Below are 25022 nucleotides of genomic sequence, written 5' to 3'. Positions count from 1 at the left end.
GTGCAGGAGAAGGTTTGAACCCTCAGAAGAGTCCAAGTCCAGTGACATTAGGGAGCGACATGCTGTAGAATTGGGCATTTAAGACACTTCTGATCCCACCCTCTCTTCAGTGTCTTTTCCTTCTCAGGGGACCAAGTGGGACAGAAAGATAAGGGGTGTCACTTCTGTGCCCAAAGCAGGGCTGATATGAAGACTGGAGCAAGAACAGTTCTGACTATGCCACATCCAGGCTGTTGTAACCGAATGTGTGGAGAAATGCGACCGCAGATTGCAAAGCAGAAATGAGGCGTACGGAGATTTATGGGAAATACAGCAGAGGGAGAGGAGAAGCATTTGAACATTTTCTCCTTGCCCAAAACATACACATCCATAAAGTCTGTGCCACACCAGTGCCTGCCCTCAAAATAATGCCTATAGAGCCGAGGGAAAACATTGCTGTAATTATTACAGAATGATTAAAGAGTCTTTACTCCAGAAAAAGAGTAGGACTGGAAGAGCAGGGCTTCTCATCATGACTTCATGGACAACTGAGTTATAGAAGAACATTTATTAGCAGAGACAGTGCTCCAGAGGTGGCAAAAAACATAGGAGAATGCAGAGCAGGGAAAGAAGTTACACCAGCAAAACTGTGGGTGCAGGAAGTAGGTTTTGATGCTTTATGAAACCCTCTTGATTTTTTATTTGGCTGAAAGCAGTTAAGGAAAGTAACCAAATCTCTCATGTTTTCCCAAAAAAACCCACCTTTATCTACTGTATGTGGAATGAGGAAAAGGCTGACCAAGATGGCAATTTCAGCATGAACCACCCTGTGCATATGAATAGTATCAACCAAGCTGAGATTAAGAGGTATTATAAACTCTTGTTGCTCAAGCAGAATGTTTACGCTCTTAATTGCAAAACATCTGCATCTCGTTGTCCATAAAATGAGCAAACATGTTGAAGACACCCAGGGAAGAAATGAACTCATAAAACTAGAGGATTAAAAAACAAGAGAAGCTATTTAATGGCAGCCTTTCAGGTTGGAGAATGTTTAGCCCATGAGATTTTGTCTCAATCCCACACTTTTTAAGATCGCATAGACCAGAAATAGGAATATAGTCTGCAGGAGACAAGCAAGGGAAAACTTGATAATTTACTGATTCCTGCAACTCACCCCTCTTACCAACATCTTCAATCCTCATTGTTTTTGCAGATTTCCAAGAAGATTATCCTAATCCTTACAACAGAGCTGGTAGGAAACTTTAAATCCATAGGGACCATAGAGTCCTCCATAATTTTCATTATGTACTTTCAGGTGAGATAAAACTGTTCTTGATATTACATCAAAGCTCTTCTAGACACAACCCACATTGGCACTACTTTAGTTTTATGCTTTAGCCCAATGAGTCTCTTTTCCCCCTTTGGAGGCTGGCACTGGAGCACACTGAGCTCCTGGTCAGGAAACAGAGGCCAAGGAAACGAAACAGAGCTGCTCCTGCTCCCGACGATGCACTAACGGTGCTCTCACTGCCGCACACAGGAAAGCAAGCAGCTCTTTCAAAGCTTCTTAAGAGGATTTGGATGGCTCTTTTCCCTTAATTCCAGAAAGTAGAAGTGTTTCGGGGTGGTTATGCAATGACCCCAAAGCTGACACAAGTGAAGGAAGAAACAGCACAAAGGCAGCCACGAAGGGGAGTTTCTCCCAGACTTGAGATAGTCTGGCTTCCTACTGCCCCAGGATCAATACAGGGATTTTGGCTTTTGATTACTGACAGTGTTAAACAGCTTGATGCATGCTACTGGAAAATATAGCAAACACTGGGCAAGGATGATAATACATGCATGAAGCAAAAGGCAGAGCTTGCATCATATCTCAGCCTGTTAACTCACATTTGCCTCATGGATTTCCTTGCCTGCTGTTGTTAAAATAATCCCCAAATTACAATTGAGCAGATCTACTAAGAAATACAGGCAGAATATCAGCTTACACTGCAAGAGGTTCCTGTGCAAATAGAAAATGCCGGCGTCTTGGAAACTGGAAATTCCTATCTCCCAGCCTGCAACTCCATCCTGACAGTCATGTGTTTCCAGCCCATCAGGGCTAATAGGCTCTACAAAACCCAAGGACTGATTATACTCAGAGCACAACACAGCCCTGACTATTATGTAGCAACTTAGCCAGTATATAATTACTTTTGAGGAAAATGCATTGCAGAACAACATCACTTCTCAAAGATTTAAGTTATTAAGGAAGATTAAGGAATTTCACTCTGGAAAAGAGACTTCACTGTGACCTAATTGAAGTTTTTAACATTCTCAAGGGAACTAATAAAAATTGGTTCATGCAAATTCTCCATACTTTCAAAGAACATGAACACAAGAGGACATTATCTTAAAAAAAAAAAAAAAATAGGAAATTGAGATCAAAAAGAATTTAGAACAAAAAAAAAGGGAAAAAAAGAAAAAAAGAAAAAGGCCAACAACAACAAAACCCCAAATCCAACAAAATAAGAAACATTACCCAAAACAGAATAATTTAAATTAGAGGGGACTATTCTACCAGGTCATTTAATCCATCCCCTCCTCCTCATGAATCACAGAAAGATTGATTTCCTTATCCTTAAATAATCCCTAATAGATGGGTGTCTAGGTGAGCCAGTGATGACTATTCCACAACCTCTCTTGGCAGCCTGTACTTTCAGAAGAATAAACATATTGAATAAATTATTAAAAAAGGCCGCTGTGGGCAAGGAGAATCAATGAAATCAAGGGAAAAGTTGTTAATATAGAGTGGGGGATGAAAGATGATAGGGTGTAAAAATAAGCTCATTAGATGAATGAGAGACAAAAATGGCAGAAAGAAACAGAATCTTGTGGTATATTCCTTTATTCTTGAAGTACTGTTTTCACTCAGTATTTAAAGAAGTTGCACAGAACACCTACACATTTGTCCAAGCACGAAGCAATTTCAGGAATGATCACATGAAAACTGCAGCCAGTATGCTGTCAGCCTCTAACAAAGGAAAATGAACAAAAGAAATGCCCAGCAGTACAAAGAGGAACAACTTTCTTGCAAACTGAAACCAACACATTTGCAAAAGACAATTTCAGGTAGATTCATAAAGAACTTACATTCAGGGTAGCATACAGGGGAATAAGGCACACGAACCAAGTACTGACATATGAAAGATAGATTTTCAAGGACATGAGGTATAAATACATAAAGCCCCTCACCCTGCAAGCAGGCATATATTTAACTTCACACATAAAAGCAGCCCTGGTCAGCTCAAGGGGATTAATAAACTCCACAAAGTGTTTGCCAGATGAAATCCCCAGACAGTGCACAGCTGCTCCCTCTGTGGCCACTACCCACCAGTTAATCTTGCCAGCGTCTTTGATGCAAGAGGGTCAACAGAAAACCAAGTGTTTTCCCCAAAACTGTCACCTAAATACATCCTGCCAAAGCACATTTATGATTTCACACTTTAGTTGGGGCTGCAGGAGAATTAGACGGGTGCTGCTACCATCCCTTGCTGCTGGGGAGGACCTGGGCAAGGGCAGTGGAGACCCAGTGCCTGTGAATCATGAACGGACTGTCTCATCAGGAGAAAAACTCATCCTACTTTTTCATGGCTTTTCCAATACCAACTTGATGTGAAATCATGCAGGAGAGACCCTTGCAGGACAGCAGGAACACTTCAGAGGTTGCAGAGAGGGGTTGTTAGAGCCTCTTGAGTTGCTCATACACGTTGCAAGTGGCACTGTATGCTCCACCAGATCTCTGTGTGTAATTCAGATTATTCACATAAACTTTTACACTGGGATGTCACCAGCTGATGCACTTTCACCAAAATGCCTGGACACTATTTGTTTTCTAGAATGGGGTCAAAACTCACAGCTCCTCCTCACTTCCCTTTCCTCGAAGTGCCCGTGGTGGGTTATTATTAGATGTATGTGAGTCTCCAGAGAGGAAAGAGAAGGATGTGGCTCGATTGCTTTTGTTTGGATGGATTGACTAACTGCTCGTGGTTGCATTTGACATTTGGATTATTTCCCTTCATGCATTTTTGGGGGTTTGGATTTCGAGTGGGATCAGAGCACTTCTGGTAGATATTTAATAGAAACCGAAAAAACACAACAAATATGAAAGTAGGAAAAAAAGTCTTCACTGCCTACGAAGTTCTAGATAAGCATGCTGTGATTAAAGAGGGACAGATGTAACTACCAAACATTTAATTATTTTTGATTTTTAGATCCCTTCCAGATACTCATATGCAAAGTCTGCAGTACGTGTTCACTCACTTGTATTCCTGAAAATCCGGATCACTCTAATTCTTACTGTCGCTCTCTCTCTTCCTAACAAGAATGTTTATTTTTCATTAGCCTTACTTCTACATCTTTACTATTTATCATGCTCTTATTCATAGTGCCTGGTCGTATTCTCTTTATGGACTGTCCATGCAAGGCATTTAAGTGACCTGCAAGCTGTAATTATAACTGTATAAGCATCTTTTGTCACTTTTTTGTCACTACACACATTATTGATTCACACAGGATTGTACCTGCTTTATTTTTAAATGTAGCAAAATTTTCCTTGCTAGGAACAACTCTGATTTAGGAAGTCTTTTGCTAAGTTTAGCCAGTATTTTCTCAGGCTTTAGCTGTGGTGCAGCCCTTGCTGAGATTATTTTATGTCTATGTAATGGATGCAGACCAACTTTTTTGTTTCTGACAGGTAAAACTATACTTCCCTAGGCATTGAGTGCATTCAGTCTCATGCAGTTTTATATATTTGCTAACTCCTTTGTTTTTGGGATGTGAACTCTTGTTCTGCCTTGAAATATATTTTGCACTGTACTTAGACTGGTTACCAAAATCCAAATGACCTCATTTTAGTTTAGGACACATTGTGGGAAAAAGATGACAATTAAGACATAAAAATTTTGGGTTTGTGCATTTATGTTTTCTTTTACTCCTAAGGAATATTTAAGTAAAATTGAATGTAACTTGACTTGAGGTTTGTTTAAGCTCAACAGTCATTGGTTTATTGAAGTTACTTTCAGAGAATTTTTATCTTAAAAATCTTTGGCATTAAACCAGAAAGCATTCTAGCTTTCTTCTCCTTTGTCTCTAAGCTTATGACTTGCTTGTGCAATTGTTGCATGAAAGCAATTCTACATTTTTTTCTCTTATAGGAAAACAGATGGAGAAGAATTTATCTGCAGTTGGGATTTGCTGCTTATAATTTATTTCACAGGATCAAGCAAAAGATAACTGTGAGCTCACACTAGTCAAGCTTCCAGGACGCCGTCACTTCCAAATTATATATATATATTGAGATTATAGTTATGGAGAGACACGGGTAGAAGGCCATTGAAACATTTTTCAGATTTCCATGAGGTCTTAACATTTCTCTGCAGTTATACAGCACATTCCTAGTGCTCCCTCTTGGCTGGGTGGCTCCCATTAATAGAAATATATTTCATATTCTGTTTCCCAGCTTTCTGAAGCACTTGGTACAGAAGAAACTGTCTACACACCTTTAGGAGCTGCTCCCTTCTCCACAGCCTGCACAAAGTCATGTCACTCCACCATATGCTCAGATTCTGCAAACAGGATGGAAATCATTCTGACATGAGCTTATTACAGAGCCCCATTCCTCAGTGGAAATTTTTCTGGTATGTCCTATTGTTTTAGCATTACATTTTATTATTTTTTCGTTAATACAGTAGGAAAATCACATTGCTTCCAGGACACGTTGATGCTAGTCAGGACGCTCTGGAGGCTAACAATGAGTCAGGACTCTGGACTGAGACCAAGCTTTTCTTCCATTGAGCTCTGCTCTTTTTTCTTCCTCCTTAAGGAACTGGCTTTTATTGGCCTCTTTAGCTTTGGATTAACTTACATCATACATTTCATCGTATATATATTCCAGTAAAAGAATACGCACAGTACCATGCAAATTAACCTCCTAATCAAAAGGTTGAATGACTTATACAGAGCAGCTTGGAGAAGAGGCTCCACATGTCAACACAATGGTTCACATCACGAGCCTCAGGAGACAGGCACCTACAGTGCACCCAGGGAGTGATAAAGCCAAACTACCTTGAGTCAAAATGTTGAAAGAATTGTGACAGAAAATTGTGCAGAGAGCAGTCCCTCCTTCCCAGTGGGCTCTGACACATCAAGTGCAGCACCAAGTTTGGGGGAAGGTCTAAAGGGAGAGAAGGGAAGGAAATAAAATTGGTTTTCTGTCAATGGCACAAAGAGACATAGAGGTAAAACTCCTTTTATTTTCCTAAGCACCTTTAGAAACCTCCCTGGGAAAGGTGTAGGGGCGTAGCCATAAGCAGGCACTGGGCTGCTGAGAGCAGCAGCTGCTGGTGAGCATTGCCTGGGATCCTGGAGTCTGGGCATCCATGTGCTCCTCTGCTCTCAGGCTGGGAAACTCTCCTACACAAACAGGGTCTGCATTATGGCCAAGGTGGAAAATGAAATAGTGCCAGCACATGCTTTATGGCAGGTAAAAGCCTCCCAACACCACTTCAGTGCCAACAGTGCTGTGATAATTCCTCTCTCCTCCACACCTTCAATTGTTTCACTTCTCAGCAACATATTTTAGCTATATGGCTCCATTAGCTTTTTTCTTTTTTCCCTTTTTTTTCCTTCTGCTTCTAAGCACAGGGTCATTGACTGCCTTAATCAAATCTCATACCATAATGAAAAGTAAAAGGCATAATGTAGCATTTAACAGACCGATGATCCCCTGTGCTGACTGGCATATGATATTTCTAAAAGAATGAACCTTCAGTGAGGCCTGAATGGTTCAACTCAGGAAGAAAGAGAGGCCAAATCGTCTTTCTAATCACAAACCTTTGCCCCATGGGGTCTGAATTCTAGCTTTAAGGACCACATCAGAAGATTTATGAAATTTGCTGCTTTGTTCCCATTTTCAGGAACCACTCCAAGTCACACTGAATTCAATGGGAGTCCTTTCATTGACACGATCAGGGTTTGGAGCAGGTCCATAGAGAATGTCAGTTTTCTATGATAAAAAGAGAACTGCTCTGAAAACTATCTGCATTTCCACTGATGCTCATGTAGAGTGGAAAGTGTTTCTTTTTGGATGAGTGATCATCCTGCACAGTCTGTAGAAACACTAAGCAGATGCAGCACGTGCTCAGTTCTTCATCCCAGCTCCTCAAAGTGAGGCAGTACAACACCACAGACACACCTTTAAGAGCACTTTAAGATAAACTTTAAGATAAACTGAAGTTCTCAGCTTCTCAGCTAGACTCTCACAATGCTGAACTCAAAGGGACCAAAGTGAAGGCAGCTTTCACTTGGTCAAAACACCACTCTTTATAAAAAGAAAACTGAAAAATTCGTTACAAATTACTGCCATGTTTGCCTGGGTTTTTATATTCTTTTGTGGCCCAAATACAGGTATAAAAACCGTTGTGTTAGTGTGTGTCAGTTTTCTAGGCATGAAAATCAGATCTGTGTAATGCTCTAAACCTCTGCATCCCAGGGCCTCAGAAACACCTCAGATGTGATACCTGAGACACAAGGAGCGAAATGGACATGTTTTTATTGTGTCTTATAACCACCCCTTCAAAGTGAGCTCTTTGTCATAATTGCCAACACCTTCATTCACTAAATTACAAAAAGTCACCTGTTTCCTACTGGGCCTTTTGGTAATGGGAATGCAACTAACATTGCTACAGCTGGGCAGTAGTTTCTCTCAGAACCTCAAACACTGAAGAGGTCATCCCCTTTGCCAGAGGAATCCTTCAGTTATAGCCCAGAAATATTTTGTCCTTAGAAGAGGAACCTGAAGTTGGCCAGAAATGAAGCCAGTTGAATTCCTGGTGCTTTTACCAACGTAATAAAGAACAGAAGGAGGATGCAGGAGCATCGTGTTACAGCAGCAGTAGCAGCTGGGTTCGTCTCATTCTCCAGTGAGCAGCAAGAGATTCCATCTTCTCATTTCAGTGGGGTTTGCGAGTCCAAGACACCCTGTTTTTTCACTACACTGATAAAAAAGGATGTCATTAGAAAGAATGTAACTGATACATATGGAGGAGAAGAAAGCAAGTTGTCCGTGGGAACACGGTGTTATCTCCTTCACTCCCAGCTATTGCATGCAATCAGTATTTATTTACTTGCAAGTGGAAGGTGTGCCATTTCAAATAGCTTCCCTCTGATGGATGCAGGCCCCTACTGGATCATGCTATTTAACTCTCTCTTTGGGGCTGTTTGTCTTTGGTTTTCAACTGTCTTATCATGATATATGTGTGCTGTGCATACCATGGCATGTCAGGCTAGATCAGACTACAACTTGTCACACAGAGCAACAAATTAAGTCAGTATGAGTGAGCTGCAGATACATATCGCCTGGCATTGGGAAGTTCATAAAACTTAGTTTGGTGGAAAATATTTTGGTGTGTAGCAAGCATCCTTTGGATCATGTTTCCTTCTCTCTTGGATGGCTGGAATTCTTTTTCGTGTGTACAGTTTGAAACTTAAAAGGCAATTATGCTATTTAGAGGTATATGTTTAAATTTATGTCTTTGTTGTTCCTGCTGTTCCCTGAACAGATTAATTGTTAAAGTAGTCATTGCAAAATTATTTCAATTCATTTTTATTTTATTGCTTATTTTGCATTATTATGAGGAGCTATTATAAGAGGATGGGAAAACTCTTGGCAACTAGGGGAAGTTATCTGTGTATTTATTTAAAGGAAGTTATGCTCATAAGAGGCAGAAGAACGTTTTAAACTAATATAAGAATCACTGAAAAATGTAGCCCTGATCTCAGTTTCAAATCCACCCAGGCATTTCTTCCAGCTTACACACTTCCCCAATTTGGGTCATAAGCACTGAAGGCTGTGAAAGAAAATAATTCCCTTTCAGCCCCCATCCTTCCTTCTTAACCCAGATGTGTTGCAGAGAGGTCTGCAAACCTGGAGAAGAAGGGTCCTGAACTCAGAGCACCAAAGGGCCAGCCAGGAATCCGAGGCTCCCCGCCGGGCTCTGCCCATCACCTGGATTGACTTCCCAAAAGTTTGTTTGGGCATTGATTCAGGGAGACTCAAAGCCACGTGGCTGACTCCCAGCACAGGTAGTTTCACAGGAGTCAAGTGAAAACAATAGAGCAGTTAAACTGCTGGAGCAGGAGCTGTACAGACGTGTTCCCTTCGGCCTGGTGGCTGAACGGCAGACTGGAAAAATGATCCAGGTGAGGTTCAACCTCAAACACACAATGTGTTGGTGGAACAAACATAAAAGCCCCCCCAAAGTTTCATTTTGGGTCAGCCCAGATTGCATTGCTTGATCTAGAATGGAAGTTTTCATACTGTTTTTTAATCAAAATTTAAACAACAAACATTCTAGCTGAGCAAACCCTCCCTTTCAAACCATCAAAATGAAACTTTGAGCAGTGACAATTCACTCCCTTACTGAGAAGTCTAACATTCAGTTGACCATATTATTTTAAAAATAATAATGAAGAAAAACGGTTAATTTTGAAAATTAAGTGGTATAAGAAAGGTGAAAATTATATAGTTTATTTTGAAAATACTGAAATGAAACATTTGCCCTGAGAAAAGTATTTTCCCTGATTTTCTTTCTGACAAAACTCTGCATTACGTTCAACCAGAATTTGTGAATAGTTTTCCACTTCAAATTGCACTTTTGGCAAACACCGTCTATCCTGGAAATATTCCACCAGCTCTGTTGAAACTGGCACATGCTCACATACTTTACTGGATAAGAGATTTCATCCTGTAAAATGGGGATAAGAATAAAACCTCCCCACTGATGAAGAAAAATCTATAGGTTGAGCTGTTAATGCCAGTAAGATATACATGTCGAAGGCAGACAGCAAAGTTTTTGGCTTCCTGGGGTGTAACACTTCACAGGGAAAGGAATCCTCTTTTTTGTCTTAATGGGAACTAGATTAGGTCTTCAGAACCTTAACTAGTTAGATGAATAAAAAGCTAGAAGACAACACAAGCTTAAGTGCTTTAAAATGATGATCTAGAAGGCCTGTAATTTGCAGTATTACAGTGGAGCTGCTCAGCTTAGTTTGAAGTGATAAATGGGCACGGGCATCCCACAGAGCTGTGGCAGCGAGGCACAGAGGGGTTCCCACTGCAGCCGCCACACAGAGATTGCATCTGTGTCCCACAGAAAACCACCAGGACAACAATCCTGGCTGCAGGAGGCTGAGTGCTGCCCCTGTGCAGGTGCCACCTACCACTGTCTCACTCATCCTTCTCTCTTTCTGACCAGGAGGGAATTTTCCTCTGGAAGCCAGCGTTCAGAACGTTTTGTGTGGAGTTTTCCCAGTTCATTCTATGTGACATGTTCGAGACGGGGCTTTGCTGCAGCCTAGTAGCCGATGGCGGTGGGCAGGGGAGATGAGGCTTCACTGGAATGTGGAGCGAACACACACGAAAAGAAAATGGATAAAACATTAAAATGACAGCTTGCTGAGGTGGCTTGTTGTCACAGTGGCTTTAGCATGATCATAAAGTGATGTGCAGTACTTGACACAGCTTGCTCCTACGTGGTGAAGGAAAATTGATGCTTAGTTTGCCCCACCAGACTGGGATTTGCTAAATGCACAAAGTTTCCCACCTTGGTCACAACAGGTGTGCCAACAAAATTGCAAGTGTGCAAAGAGGTGTGTCTGGGCAGGAATCAAACACCTGATCAGACTCTGTCAGATGGATTCAGAGGTTTGATCAATGAGCCATGCTCTGCAGCTCAAGCCCACTGTTAATTTTAAAATGCTCTTGCACCCCATGCAGTGTGACAGCAGAGATGCAGAAACCAATGTCAGAGTTAATAAAAGAAAAGTCAGAGCCAAAGGAAGTGTAAGTGTTTTGGGCAAAATTCTGGCATCAGTGAAATCAACGGCAATGCTCCCACTCCCTTCCGCAGTGCTGGATTTCACCCTTTGCCTACAGAAAACCAGCGGATACACAGTAATAGGAATATCCATTACACTGGGTTTTATTTTGCAAAAGTGTTGGGTTTAAATTCTGAAAATAATTTCGACTGAGCTTTTGTTTAGCTCACCAAGGTCAATTAACGTAATTCCAGAACTTCTGGATGAAGTTTTGTATAGATCATTTTCTCTAATGCATTCATCTGTCATGAAATACTCATATCTTCTATTTTCACTTAATTCCCTTTGAAGTTACCTGTATGCCTAAAGTTAAGCCTCTTTTTAAAATCTTTACAGAATCAGGGACATAGTTTCTGTAATTCTCCATTCAGCTGCTGTGGTAAGAGTAATAAAAAAGGGCTGTGATATATGTAAAATTACATGCTGTGCTCTTCCTCTGAGCTGCTGCATTTCTATAGCTGTACAAAAAAATCCTGTCTGCAGGGAATCTTGTTGCGGTTAAAAATCTATATTTTCGTTTTCTACATTTGTTCTACAAAACCGAACTAACAGGCAAAACAAACATACATGGTAACATGCGTAGAAACATTCAGAAACATTCAGGAACAGCAATCATACTGGGGAGGATGTTGGAAAAAATAAGCACTTGTTTTAACCAATACAGAAAGATTTTTTTAAAGTCTAAAAAATGAAAAGTACTACTTGCTAATTACCACAGGGTGTGCAAATATGAGGGGATTTTTCATGAGCTTTGAGAAGGTGTACAAGAAATGCTGTGTTATTTAATTCACAAATAGCATGAAATACTAAATTTACATTCCTATTGCTTCCAAGAAGATTATTTTATAATCTACAGAAATAATAAATACTCATAATTATAATAAAACCTGCTTGCGTAACATGCTCTATTTTAAAGGAAAAAGATAACTTATCCTAGCTGCTGCCAAGTATTGAAGTCATCCCTGTTTCTAGCATTCCCTCAAAGCTCCAGGACTTCAGCTGGGAAAGCTCTTGGAGCAGTGCAGGCGTGGACATGCGTACCCAGCCCAGCCTCCCCACGGGAGAGAGACCATCCCCACTGTCTGCAGCTGCAACTGTAGATGAGGAGGGCAAAAAAAGTGATTTAAGTGACAGATGCCAACTTCCCAGTCTTTCATCTCCTATGGACAACAGGGAAAATTAATCCTCTACGTTTTACAACTTCCAGCAAGAACTTGCCCAGCTTTTCCCATGATTTATAGGTGTCCTGGTGTGTTGAGGACTTCCTGTTCAGCCACATGGCATTTAACACAACCTCGGTGCAAAACTGCACCTTTTGCTTATATTGTAGTTACGCAGCAAAAAACCCCCGAATTCCCAGTTTTTCACCCAAAAGCAAGGCTTCGTGCACATGCTGAGCCAGGAAGGGGTGTTAGCCCTGTCCAGCAGTAGCATGTGGTGGCCTGGCTCCCCTCTCTGTGTGGAGCAGCCAGGACAGTCACCGCCTCCCATGCTTTTACCAAACCTCTCACCTTCTGCCCCTTAAATCGATGCTTTTGAGCACCAGCTCGGAATGGCCTCATCCTGTGCCTTGCAGGACTGGTGAGGCCTCTTGTAAGTCCATAACAGGGGCTCTGCTTTTCTAGCTGGGGTTAACTTACAGCAGCGGTTTCAGAGTGAATCTTTTCCATCACTGCTGTCCTTTCTTCAGTCTGTGTTTTTGAAACCCAGCACTTTATTCTGCTCTTCCAGAAATACCTAAAACAGCAGAGCCAAGAGAGCCCTTTCCAACCGGGCGCTGAAGGAGTTAACAGTGCCCTTTCATGCAAAACCACAAACAACTGGGGGAAAGAGAGAGGGGGAAAAAAAAGAAAAGAAAAAGAAAAAAAAGAGTTTTTAACTGAGAAATGGAAAGGATCCAAGTTCTAACCAAGAGTAAAAGCACAGAGAGAGTATGAAACACACAAATCATCCTGGGGTTCGGAGTTGATAAAGTTATTAAAAAAGAAAAAAGGAGGAAAGGGGCGGGGGGGGGGGAGAAAAATCCCTTTGTTTCTGCCCTATACCTTGAGGCTGTGGGAGTAGAGGGAGGGAGCGCAGAACGAGTCCGACCAGAGCCCAGCGCTGAGCCCCATCCATCCCAGCGGGAGCCGGGTACGGGCTGGTGCTCCCCAGCTCCCCTCTGCTCAGCTCCTGGCAAGAGCTGGGGAGGGTTTGCTTGCATAAACTCGGCACTTTTTTGGCTTCTTCTTTTTTTCTTTTTTTCCTTTTTTTTTTTTTTCCTTGAATTATTATTATTAGCGAGTGGGAGAAAAGAAGCCTTTAATACAGGCGGGCTGGAGCCTGGATGCGGCCGGAGCACGGGTGGGGTGTGGAGAGCCCCGCCGGCTATTGGGCCATCAGCTTAGCAACAGCGTGGAAAGGGCCAACCCCAGCGTTTGTACAGCTGGGCCACCTTCCAAGGATGGGTGCCAAACGCTCCGCTCCTCTGCCAAGAAAACAAACAAGGGCACTTTTAAAAACTCCAGAGTTAAAGAGCGTTTTTTTTTTTTTCCCCTTTTCTCTTCTCTCTTCCACAAACTCTCCTCCCTCACAGTTAATGATCTCTTTCCCTTTGTCATCAAAGTTCAAGCTACGGGGAATTGTCACTTGTGCACGTTTCAGGAGTCGTTTCCCCTTTCCTGAATGTGGCAGGCTCCCCTCTCTGCAGGCTGGAGCAGGCGCTGGACTCACTGAGCCCATTTCTCTTCAGATGCTGCAGGTTCCCTCCTTTCTTCCCTAATGGCAGAAATCTCTGCCGGCTGCATTAGCATTGAAACCTGCTTGCCATTGCCACGCATTTATAGAACTTACATAATTTACTGCCTATGTCACTCTCGTGTCTGCTACCTCTTCATTCATTTCAAGCCTGTTAAAGAAGTGGAATAAGAAGCACAGAGACTTAAATAGGCAAAAAGTGGCTTGTAGCCACAACCCTTTTTTTTTCTGCAGAGAAAGAAAAATGAATTTGGGAATTCTGGTTTCATTTTATTAAGGATATATTTTTACGTTGTATTTTTAGTGCAGTCTTTCTTACATATTAGTCTTTGTGATTGCTGAAGTTGGGGTAGTGCCAAACTTTTGCTGAGAAGAAATATGGACTATGTTTTTTTCTACCAGCTAGGAAATGTGCAGGTCCATACTGTGTCCCAAAATCTCTTACTTTCCTGTGAAAGAGACAAGCAGAGAAGTCAAAGCCCATTTCCAAGAAACACCAACTCTCTTCAGGTCCCCGTGGCTTAGCGCCTGCCCAGAGAGAGTGCTCGCCTTGGATCCTGATTTTACGCGCTAAAGGAAGAAAATGGATTTGACTTTTCTGTTGCTGTTGTTGTTGTTGTTGCTATAAGACACTCTGTAGAAGGTGAAGCCAAACGTACCTCTGGGGAAATATTAAACACTTCACAGAGAAAGGCCTAAAGAGGCAAATATTGCAGCCCTTTTCTCATGCCAGTCATCCCATTAACTTCAGAGACACTGCTCATATGAGTAAGGCTGGTGGGGTCAGGCCTTTGTACACAGTAGCACCTCCAAAGGTTAAAGGATGTCATTTGCAGTCATGATCTTGTTTCACTTCCTACCTCTACCTCTGATTTACTGAGAAACCTCAAATAAATCACTTAACCTCTCTAACAACGAGTTTATTTAAGTGCAAGAACATTCTGAGCCTCCAACAATATTTGTGAAGTGCTTTCAGGTCCTTGGAGGAAAGATGTACTTGCAAATTATCAGGGTAGCTGCTTACATGGAAATAAATCTCAATTTCTGTGTCTAAGCATATGTCCCAGCTGCATCCCAATCTCACGTCTGCATAACAGTGGTTATGCACCATAATCTACTTGGATTTCATACGGAAAATATGCAGGAAAGCTGCTTGAAAGGGCATGTCACTCATTTGCAAGCAGGTCCTTGGTTCCAGAGAGCTGGGCTTTGGGCCTGCTGCATGGTGTGTTTCACCCTCAAAAACTTGCATCTGGTATACTGAGGAGTGTGTTTCTGCAGCTCCATTCTTAAACTGAACTGCAGTTCACTGATGTGACACCCATGGTCCACACACTCTTTGCTTTCTCACACTGCCCAAACATCCGTTATTGCAAAAACAAATGGACTGGGGAAGATTTTTTCTGAATAGCAAAGAAACATGATGATGGGAACTTGTGTGGTTGTGACTGTGCTCCATGTCCTAGGCAGAACTAGGAAATATATGAACAACAACAGGAACCATACAAAAAAAAAAAAAAAAAAAACCTTTGGGTAAAGGTTCAGTGCAGAGAGAAAAGGGAAGGGGCTTCCTTTCTATCTGTACTGGTTCTGCTTATCTTTTACTAGAGGCTGTTTTTAGTGATGAGGAAGTAGAAGAAGAAATCCATTTGTTTTTCTCATGATACAGCAAAATACTCAACCTAATAACTCAGAATAACATCCCTTCTGCCCTAAAGAAATAATCTCACAAAATTAAACCAAGACTTTATCCAGAGATTGCCCAATTCAACAGTAAATTTCCATTCAACTGAAAAGGCTTCAAATAAAGCCTTCATGTGGGAATCCAGCAAATTGAAGAAACTTCATAAATGCTTGGTAATAATTCAGGACTAGGGTCTTAACTATTTTTCATTCATTACTTAGGTGAGCAAATTGCTGCATATTTTGATGGGAATTCGGGACTACAAACCAGGACAAAATATTGTGGCACACAAGGACAGCTGGATCAACCTGTAGGCCTCGAGCCAAGAGTCAGCCAACGCACATTGAAGCACCATTTATCACCATGCTTTCCCCAAGAACTGCTTCTTCTCCTGTTCTGCTGGCTCCAGGATGTCCAAAATAGCTCCACCACCCTCTACAGCACCTTTTACAGCTACCTGAAATCGTATTTCATTTAAAGGGTACATAGTTTGTGTCAGTAATTCCCATAGACCCGTAATTGTTTTTATAACACCTGGTTATAGCAGGTAGTATAATTCGCCAAGAAGTTGATATGAATGCACTTCGTAACAGGCTTTATATAATCCATTATTAGAGGACATTGATGCATCTGTAATTATGTTTGCAAATGCATTTTATTGAGTTCTACATAAAAGTATGCAGGACTGAAACCAGCTCTTAGGCTGCAGAAGTATATATACATATACTTTGCTTCCTTCCAAGTATTTTTCTTCTGTATGGTCAACACTACAAAGGGGAAAGAGCAAAATTTAACCTCGAGTTCCTAGCAGACTCCAGCCCTCAATCCAAGAATCCTTGAACCTGGGGACATTTCAGACCTTCACTGGAATCCTGTCATTTTTATCAACTTTAGTTTCTACATAGCAAAAGTGATTATGTGAGTTCTGGCTTCAGGCTGATCAAATCTTTCAGTGTCTCTTCTGCTGCCGACACCACTGTGAGAGGACAAATTACATTTGGTACAGGCATGCAGAACCCACACAGGCAACTGAGCTGGGATCTCCTACAGCTGGTGCTAGAAACAGTAAAAATAGGCTGATTCCCCAACCTCTTTTTGGCAAAGTATGAGCCAGAGAGAACCTGGGTTGATTGTCACATCCCAGATCAACTTTGAGTGACCAGCAGCCTTGGGAAGGGAGCTGCCTTCATTGCTCCTGAAGCCCATTTGGCTCAGTGCAAGCAGTGGAGCTTAGCTCCTTCCTACAGATTTCCAAGAAAACCTCGCCTTTAAGTTGTTAATTTGCAGGAGTCAGGCAGATCAGACAGCAGCAACCTCTTTTTCCATATTGCCTTTCCAATAAATGCCCTTTCAGTCTGGGTTAATTATTTCATCTGAAGCTGAAGTCCATCACAAGCCCTTCCACAGTCTGAGCAAATATATGGCCAAATTAATCTGTTGTGAGCCATTTATCTCTTGTGTACTTAAAAAATAAAGAACATGTGAGTTTTGGTGCATTTTTTTCTCATGCATGGAAATGTGGTAAAAAGCTCAGACAAGGTAAATTAATTATAGTTCAAGCCTTTTTCCATTTATGGTGAACTTTCTCCTTCCTTCCCAGCCCCCCAAGGAACCACACTGTAAAACACTCTCTCGGAGAGGTTTTATCTCATTCTGCCTTGCCTCCATTTCTCCAGCTTCTCTAGTGAATATTTGTCTTTTCTACCTGCTGCCCAGTTAAATCAGCCTCAGAGACAGTAACATATGCCAGATGTCAGGGGCTGTCACTTTAATTCCCTGTGCTCATATTTTTCTCTTCTAGTGGGGTGCTGGGGGCAGATGTTTGGAGAAGGGACCCCTTTACTGCCTGGCACACCGAAATCCTGACATTGGCTGCTAATTCTGGGAGGTGAATCCTGGCCCTGATGACAGTGCCCAGAGCTGAACAGGTGGCTTCTCTCAAGTGCAGTCGAGTGCAGGTTCTAGATGTTAGAAATGAAACTTTACACCCTATCACAGAGAGCTGCTGGAGCAGTTTCTCCCAATTTCAACTCAACTATCTCATGTGATTCCTGCCTGAAGGAACAGACCTCCACAGGCTGGGCATGTGGACGCTGGTCTGGTACCACCCCTCAGCCTCTAAAGACCTGTTTTCCCCCTGGCAGAAGAGAGACTGGGACTCAAGATACTGTGGCCTCCACCCCTGCATTGCACAGCCCATGATGGGCTCCAAAGCACTGGTGACTCCAGGTCACTCCACTGCAGCACACTTCACTCAGGGTGAGCCTTCGTGGGCACAAATGTCTGGGCAGGTGGCACATCCCTCATAGCTCCCTGCAGTGGGTAGTCCCTGCCCTGTGGCCACACCAAGCTGTAGATAAGCCCACAGCTGCATACTCTGCACCTTCTCTCCTCCTCAGAGGGAAAGGGAATCGTGCCCCCTTTCCCTTTAGCACAGATCTGCTGTTCAAATCCATCTAAGACAGGTTGTGAAGAGCCTGTGAGATCATTACCCTATGGGGTATACCTCACAGTCCTTAGAAATCAGTGGAAGTATCTCCATTGACTTCACATGGCTTTCATGGGAATCTTGATGTTAAAATCCTCATCAGGTCAAAACTGCAGTCCCTACCTGGTTTCTTAGAGGTGTCAGTAATTTTTCTGTCAGTCTGACTCTGAGAACCTGTTCTTCTGCCAGCAGCATTTCTCAGGAGCAAAGAGAAACCCTAAAGCTTCTGATGTTTTGCTAGAAACCCCCAGCTGCATAAACCTTCCATCTCTGGCACTGTATGGAGCCCTAATCAAAGTCTTCCTCAGGGCAGTAGAAATTTAAGGCTTAAGCAGATGAAAGCATGATAGGACAAAATATCTATGATTCATTAATGGGCTACATTTTGGGTTTTAAACTGGTGTTTATTAGTAAAATACTGGAAGGAGGAAAAATCAAATCACATTAATTCAGGCTCAATGGCAGAAGTAGCCAAATTGTATCTCCTGCATGGTGGTAAAGAGTAAAACAGGCCATGCCCTCTCTTTGCCCTGATGTCCCCCTACACCCTATCAAGGGAGACCCTTACACACTTCTGTCTTGAAAAAAACCCCACTTTACTTTGGTGTCCTCTCAGGAAAGATACAGTTCCCAACACCACACCTTTCTTTTCAAGCTAGAACTTAACACCATCTCTAAACAGACAATGATATAACACACATTTCTAAGTGCAAGTATCCAGGGAGTGATAAATTGAAGGTTTGGGTTTTAGTTACATTAATAATGCATATAGAAAAGCTATTTGAAAATAAGAAAGTGATACATTTTATGCTGTGCAGTTTGTGGGGCAGAAATGGAAAGAAGAAATTCAGTTTTACATTTCCTTTGTAGCTCTGGGTCAAGGTGACTCCCAGCATAAGCTGGAACAACCCCACTGGCAACCTCCTACACATCCACCTCATGCTGCTCCAGCTCCTCTCCCCAGCTTAGTCACTTCTCCAGGCATATTGTAGGGGAAGACCTGGGAGAGATAAGGCTCAGGATTGCCTGTCCCCTCCCTAGGATGGCCTGGGGCATGACATGGGGGCTCTCTCCTCTCCTTTTGTCCTGTCTCCTGATCCGAGTAAAGGATTTCTGTGGGAAAACTGTGACTAAGGATTTAGTTGTTAATCATGGAAGAAATGGCTGGAGCAGAGCCTTCAATATTTTATTATTCAAAAGAAAGCAAGCAAACTGTTCATACTCAACTTGGACAACCACACAAACCTGACATAAAAGCACTCTGGAAACGTTGGCATTGAATTTGCTCCGGCTGCCCTGGTACAAGATGGCACACCATGGGCATTTGGATCCTGCATGGATAGGGAATGCATGTCTGACTCTGCTCCCCTGCTCTGCCTTATTGTATGAGTGCTTGGCTCACCCAGGGAATGAAGAATCCCAGCACAAGACAGCTGGGAATGCTGCCTCTTTCGCAAGAAGGGCTGCTCACACATACAGTTGCTTTTACCAGGGGCTGTCAGGACAGAAAACTGCACTTGGGGATACTTTCCACGAGATGGGAAAGGGGCATTGCTTAACAAAGGAAGACTACAGGCTTCCCAGCATACCACTGCATTGGTAATTATATAAGCCTCTGAGCCACATGCGATTGTGCCTTAAGAAATTAGTGTGATTCAGAATGATTTGGGTAGAGGAAGATATTCCCTTAAAGGATCCTGCCTGGGCTTCTCAGTGCGTGGAGGGTGGGAGAGGAGAGTTTCCCAGTCCTTGTGCAAAGGTGAACTCTGCCCAGAAAGAAGAAACTCGAGCCCACTGCAGCCACCTAAGGGCATTCCACCAACCAAAATGGAAAATTAATTAAGAGAGTGAATCATTTTCTGAGACTTACTCAGTTTTGTACTGCTTTAGTGTTCGTCTCTTCTGTCAGTAGAGCAGCTCTTGATCCAACACAGTGTTTATAGTCACGTTTCCATAGAGCCCTGGTGTGCAGAGCCAGCTGGTGGGAATGACCTGCAAGACCTGTTTATAGACCTCCATTACAGAGCCTCTCATTTTCTTGGATGATTATCGTAGGTGTCAAATAAAGCTAGATTACCTGTTTTATGTCTTAGAATGATAAGCAAGCCAAAGCAAGTCATTTGGCTCATGCAATTATACAGGTATACCTAGATGTATGCATACATACATTATTTCAAGCACTCAAGGTAATCTTACAGCCTTTCTTGTTGGGATTTCGAAACCTTTTCATTTCACCAAAACGTCCCTCTTGGTAAGGTGATGCTGGAATTTTGGCTTCTCTAGCTGGGCTGCAGAGCTCCTCTGCAAGAGTTAACAGAGCATGGCAAGGGCACAGCACAGTGGCTTCACGGGGGCAAGAAGCTCCTCTCCCAGACTGGTGTGGAAGGGGCATCTCAGTCACAGCATAGCTTGGCTCAACAGTGGTGCCTGCAATGGCAACAAGGAGGTGAAGCATGTGCTGACAGAGCTCATTGCTGGGGAAGCTTATAAATGACTCCTGGCACTACACTTGGCAGTGGCCAGTGTTACCAGTCCTACCATTGCATAACATCTGCACTTTACCACAATCACCAAAACAATCAAGAAGAAAAGCAAGCTAACGCTTGTTGGGGAATAAACTCAGCAGTCACTCCAATATCACACATTTTTCCAGCCTCCAGCTCCACCTCCTTCTCTTTTCCTGCCTGGGACAAGTGGGCTCCTGGCTGGTACCCGGAGGCCCCACCTTCCCGGGCGTGGTGGGGAGCAGCCCTGCTTCCCCTGGGCAGAGATGTGCTCAGGCTTCGGGATGCGCTGACTCAGTGATGCAGGGCTGATTGCGAGCGGCAGTTTCAGCCAGCCCCAGCCAGTGCATCATATGCGTTTACCAACACACAGACACAACCACAAGCTTTTATAAATGGATTCCAGAGCCCGGCCAGCAGCGAGCTGGGTTGGACTGGAGTCTCACACAGTGCAAATGAGGGTACGTGGGAGGCCTGCGCAACGATGGCCTTTGCGCTCCCACAGCTTGGGTCAGCTGAATTCTCGGTGGAGCCCCATTCCTCAGCCTAATCAAGAGATGCTCAGAGACAGCTCTAATTAAAACAGATTGTCACGGCCCCAGGGAGGCTGTTACATGAAATGGAGTTCAGTGGGACCTGGGGAAGCTCTAGGAAAACCCCCTTTCTCTTCCACCTATTCCAATATATTAATTTATGCTCTCAAAGGATCCACTTCTCAAAAGTATGTCCTAAAAGACAACAGATTCAAGTTCCTGCAGGGTGAGCCCGAGACCAAAGTAACCCTTGCAAGATTCTCAGGTCCTTGTTTGAGAGCAGCTCACTCCCCTTCCCAAGAGTAGCTGTTCTAGCTGACATGCTGCTCCTCTCAAACGATGAGGCAACGTCCCCAGAGAAGAGAGGGTGTCTCTCGCACAGACAAGCTATTCCAAGACTGCTGGGCCTGATCCAAAATCAACTGAAGTACATGGAGAGTCCTTCCACTGATTCCAAAAAGGTTTGAATTAGGCCCAAACATCAAAGCCAACACCATAAACTCTGCCTGGAAGCCAATACACGGCCAAGTACCAACCCCTCAGCAGAAGTGTTGTGCTTACAGTGAGATACCCGACTTACTCAGCAGGATGCTGCCTTCAGCACCGGCTCCTCATTTCCAAGGGGATTTAGTTCCCGTTACTGCATTGCAGTTCTCAAGTCTCCATGTGACAAAAACATGGGCTACAGCACCAAGATCCACAGCCACAAGGGCAGGTCACAACCCTCATTTCCAGGCAGAGATGGGGGAGGAAAAAAGGACAAAAATCAACAAACCAACAAAGTTTCTATGCATAAGGAATGGGGGCTCTGAGCTCTGTGCTAAATAGTGGGAAAACTTTATTCCCCCACAACCAAATGGAGCAAAATGATGGCACAACGGCCTCACTGCTTTAATCAGCAGGACAAGTCAAGCCTTTTATTCCTTTGTATATTCCAGTCAATGGAAAGTTATTGCTTAATTAACCCCCTTGAATGAATACCTGATAATTAATAAACCCATATACTGTACCCCAAGGCTTTGAGTTTAAGAAATCTCTTCTGTTCAAGTATGAAAAAAGAAAACATGCTGAACTAATGGGAAATAATTCTGGTAGAAGGCAAACCAATTAGGATTAGTGAATTCCATTTCATTTAAAGTTCCAAGATAGAGAAGTAATTTATCTAGTAAATTAATGGTGTTAGTGACTTTCCTAATATATTAGCAAGTCTTTCGTATCATATTAGTGAAAACCAAGCTGGCTAATACAATAAAAGACTTATTATAAAGGTATGAAGGTTACTAATGTGATAAGATTTTTGCATCCAATTAGTATTAAAAGAAGGCTGCTCTAAAATGGACTTTTACATTTATTTATATGATTACCCAACCTACTGTAGAGACCACAACTTTTATCTTAACAAATTATTAATCCTCCTCCCAAATTTGGAGCTACTGTGTGTTATGTTCCTCATGCAAAACTGCATGTGTGCCTCTATCTGCAGATCTGCATGGGTAACTGGCCCAGATTATTTGGTCTGGCTGCAATTGTGTTTAGCACTTCACTACAGCAGTTTTGCATTCTCCTAACCTTGGATCAGTGAGAGACTGGTCTAATCAGATACAGCAGCCTAAAGGCAAAACAATTACACTGAAATTATCATATGGAATCAAGCCAAAGCTCCATCTTGTCTGTTATCCTGTCTTCATCAGTTGCTAGATCCTCCCACCCTTCTCTGGAGCAAGGTGAAAAATACCTGCTGCAGCGACCTGATGGAGTAACCTTCTTGCACAGGCATTTCTTCAGAGCACAGCCAGATACTGATTTCCTGAATGAAACAACAAAATTTAGGTCCTTTAAAATCCTAATTATAAACTTTAATGCTATAATACATACCTGTGTAACTGTGCCCAATGGAGGCTGTGCTAAGGTGTCAGCGAGTTACAGAGGTGACTCTTCAATGGCATGAAAAGGGATAAGCTCTGGTTAATCTTAAACATGCTGGGTTTTACACTGTGCTATAAGTTACTGCATGAACACAGGTTTTCTTGTTCTGTGAAAGATCTCAGCTGCCTCCCAATGCCTTTGCTGTGGCTTCAGTAGTGGAAGAGCAGAGTTGCCTTCAGTGACAACTGCAATGAAGGTTGCACACGGTAGCATGCAAAAATGGAAAAGAAAAGAACCAAAAAGAGATTTTGCTACATTTATTTGACCCACTGTTGTAAAAATGGGTAAAATTTTGGATCTGAATACAGTTAATCTTATTTATTCAGTTGTGAAGTGTCTGCCTATGTACACAGCTTTGCAGTGTGTTCATACAAAGTCTTTGGAAAGAAAGTTTTCAGACTGTCATAAAATCCCTTCTTACTGAGTTGGCAGTAGAATTGTACAGAATCAGAACCGTACACACGGGTACTAAGAAATCAATTGTATTAGAGAATATAATTGGTGCTATTTTTCATCTTTAGAGTTCCTGCAAGAGTGGTTTCCTTAGGTAGATCAAATTAGTAAAGTAGAAACAGCTGCAGTCGATTGTCCATTGTTCAGGTCGAGGTTTGGGTGATAAAGACTGATCACAGTCAGGGGATGTTAATGTGGGAAGATATACTCCTGCACATTCCTCCGAAACCGGAGCTGTGACTGATCTGATTCTTTTAGTACCCTTAAATCACTGGAAATTGTCATAGTCTGGATTTCAGACTATGGTCCTACCATTTCACCCCCATAAAAACCCCAGCATCTTACACATCAGCTTGGAATTTTGCCTAACTTTGCAATTCTCACACCTCTGTACCTCCAAGGCAGAGCTAATACAGAGCAAGCACAGGTGTGTGCAGGTGAGCTATATGCCAGGGTTTGTACTGATTCAGGAGTATAAGAAGGGGAAAAGCTTAGGATGAATTCCACCCAAGAGGACACCATGCACTTATTTTTTTCAGCCCTGCCCCAGAAATTTAGACCAGGGGAATTCCTGGTGAAGTGCAGGGTCAGTCTTTTAAGAGCACCAAAAGCTGCATGTTTTGCTGCAACAGTCAGCCTGAGACATCCTTGAGACAATTGCTACAGTTAAATTTAATACAGAACCTCTACCTCTCAGAGTGTAGGAAGAATAATTATGCAAGTGTAGTAACAGGTATATGTAACTTCATAACTTATTTATTGCCCTTGTGGGGGTGAGAAAGGATCCCACATCATTAAACCAGACTCTAAGCATAGAGGAAGCCAAATTTCTGTGCCTCTTTTAGAAGCACCAGATCACGGCTGCCTCTGGATGGAGACCACAGCAAAAACATTGAGTGATTTAAATTATTTCAAAGGTGGAGGCAAAAAGGAGAAAACAGGCACAGAGGAGGAGGGGAGTGAGGAAGTTAGAGAGAAAAATAGGGATGGAGAAGTAAAGAGAAGCAGAGACAAGTGGGAATGTGTACATAAGGGACATTTTACATCTACAAGGAACAGAGACATTAACAGGGAGAAGGTACAAGGGAGGGATGAAGGCTTGGGCCATGGTCACTGAGGTGGAGGGACACAGTCTGAGCTGAGCCCCAGAGCAAACACTGAGGAAACCTGGAACCTGTGGTCACAGGAGGCACCAGCAGAGATGCTGGAAGAGCAATTGGAGAAGGAGGAAGATTTCTGTGGTGAAGGAATTAGAGATGCTATAGGAAGAAAAAAAGTTACTGTGTCAAACCACCACATAGTACCAGACAGCTGAAGAGAGAGGTCATGGGAACAACAAATACCAGGGTGGCTGGCAGGGCTGGGGAAAGCAAGATGATTTGATAAGGGAAATCCAGATTCAGAGGTCAAAGGGGAAAAAGTTCTTGGTGAAAAATAGGTCAAGGGAGCAGTCTGACTTCATTATTTTACTTTTCAAACCTTTAATTTAACAGTTGCTAATGACAGACAGTGCACAAAATGACAGTTGTATTACCCTCCAACACTGATGTAAAAATAGGCATAATCCTGTTTTTGTGATGATTAATGCAGTGTGAAAAAAAGATAATTAAACAAGGCCTGGTGTACTTTTGCTTTCCATGCCTCACTGCTACCTTCCGTGGCTCCTGCTCAATCTCCTTGAAAATCTATTAGGCTCTGCTACCAACATTTTATCACTTTCCCTGTGTTAAGTTAGACATGCCCTCCCTGAGCTTTAGACAGGAAGCAATTCCTGGGAGGAGGCAGAGCAGGGGCAAGAGCCA

General features: G+C 42.7%; 1 long non-coding RNA gene across 1 annotated transcript; it reads right to left on the bottom strand.

The window, feature by feature from the left end:
* Positions 1-2850: 2850 nt before the first annotated feature.
* On the bottom strand, positions 2851-15110 carry LOC109145166. The gene is made up of 2 exons (XR_002046436.2): positions 12942-15110; positions 2851-12633 (listed from the first exon to the last, which is right to left on the bottom strand). It is a non-coding gene; the product is annotated as an uncharacterized LOC109145166 (long non-coding RNA).
* Positions 15111-25022: the final 9912 nt, after the last annotated feature.

The sequence above is a fragment of the Corvus cornix genome, chromosome 11 (assembly GCF_000738735.6).
Source record: "Corvus cornix cornix isolate S_Up_H32 chromosome 11, ASM73873v5, whole genome shotgun sequence".
NCBI lineage: Eukaryota > Metazoa > Chordata > Aves > Passeriformes > Corvidae > Corvus > Corvus cornix.
This window is presented reverse-complemented; position numbering and strand designations above follow the sequence as displayed.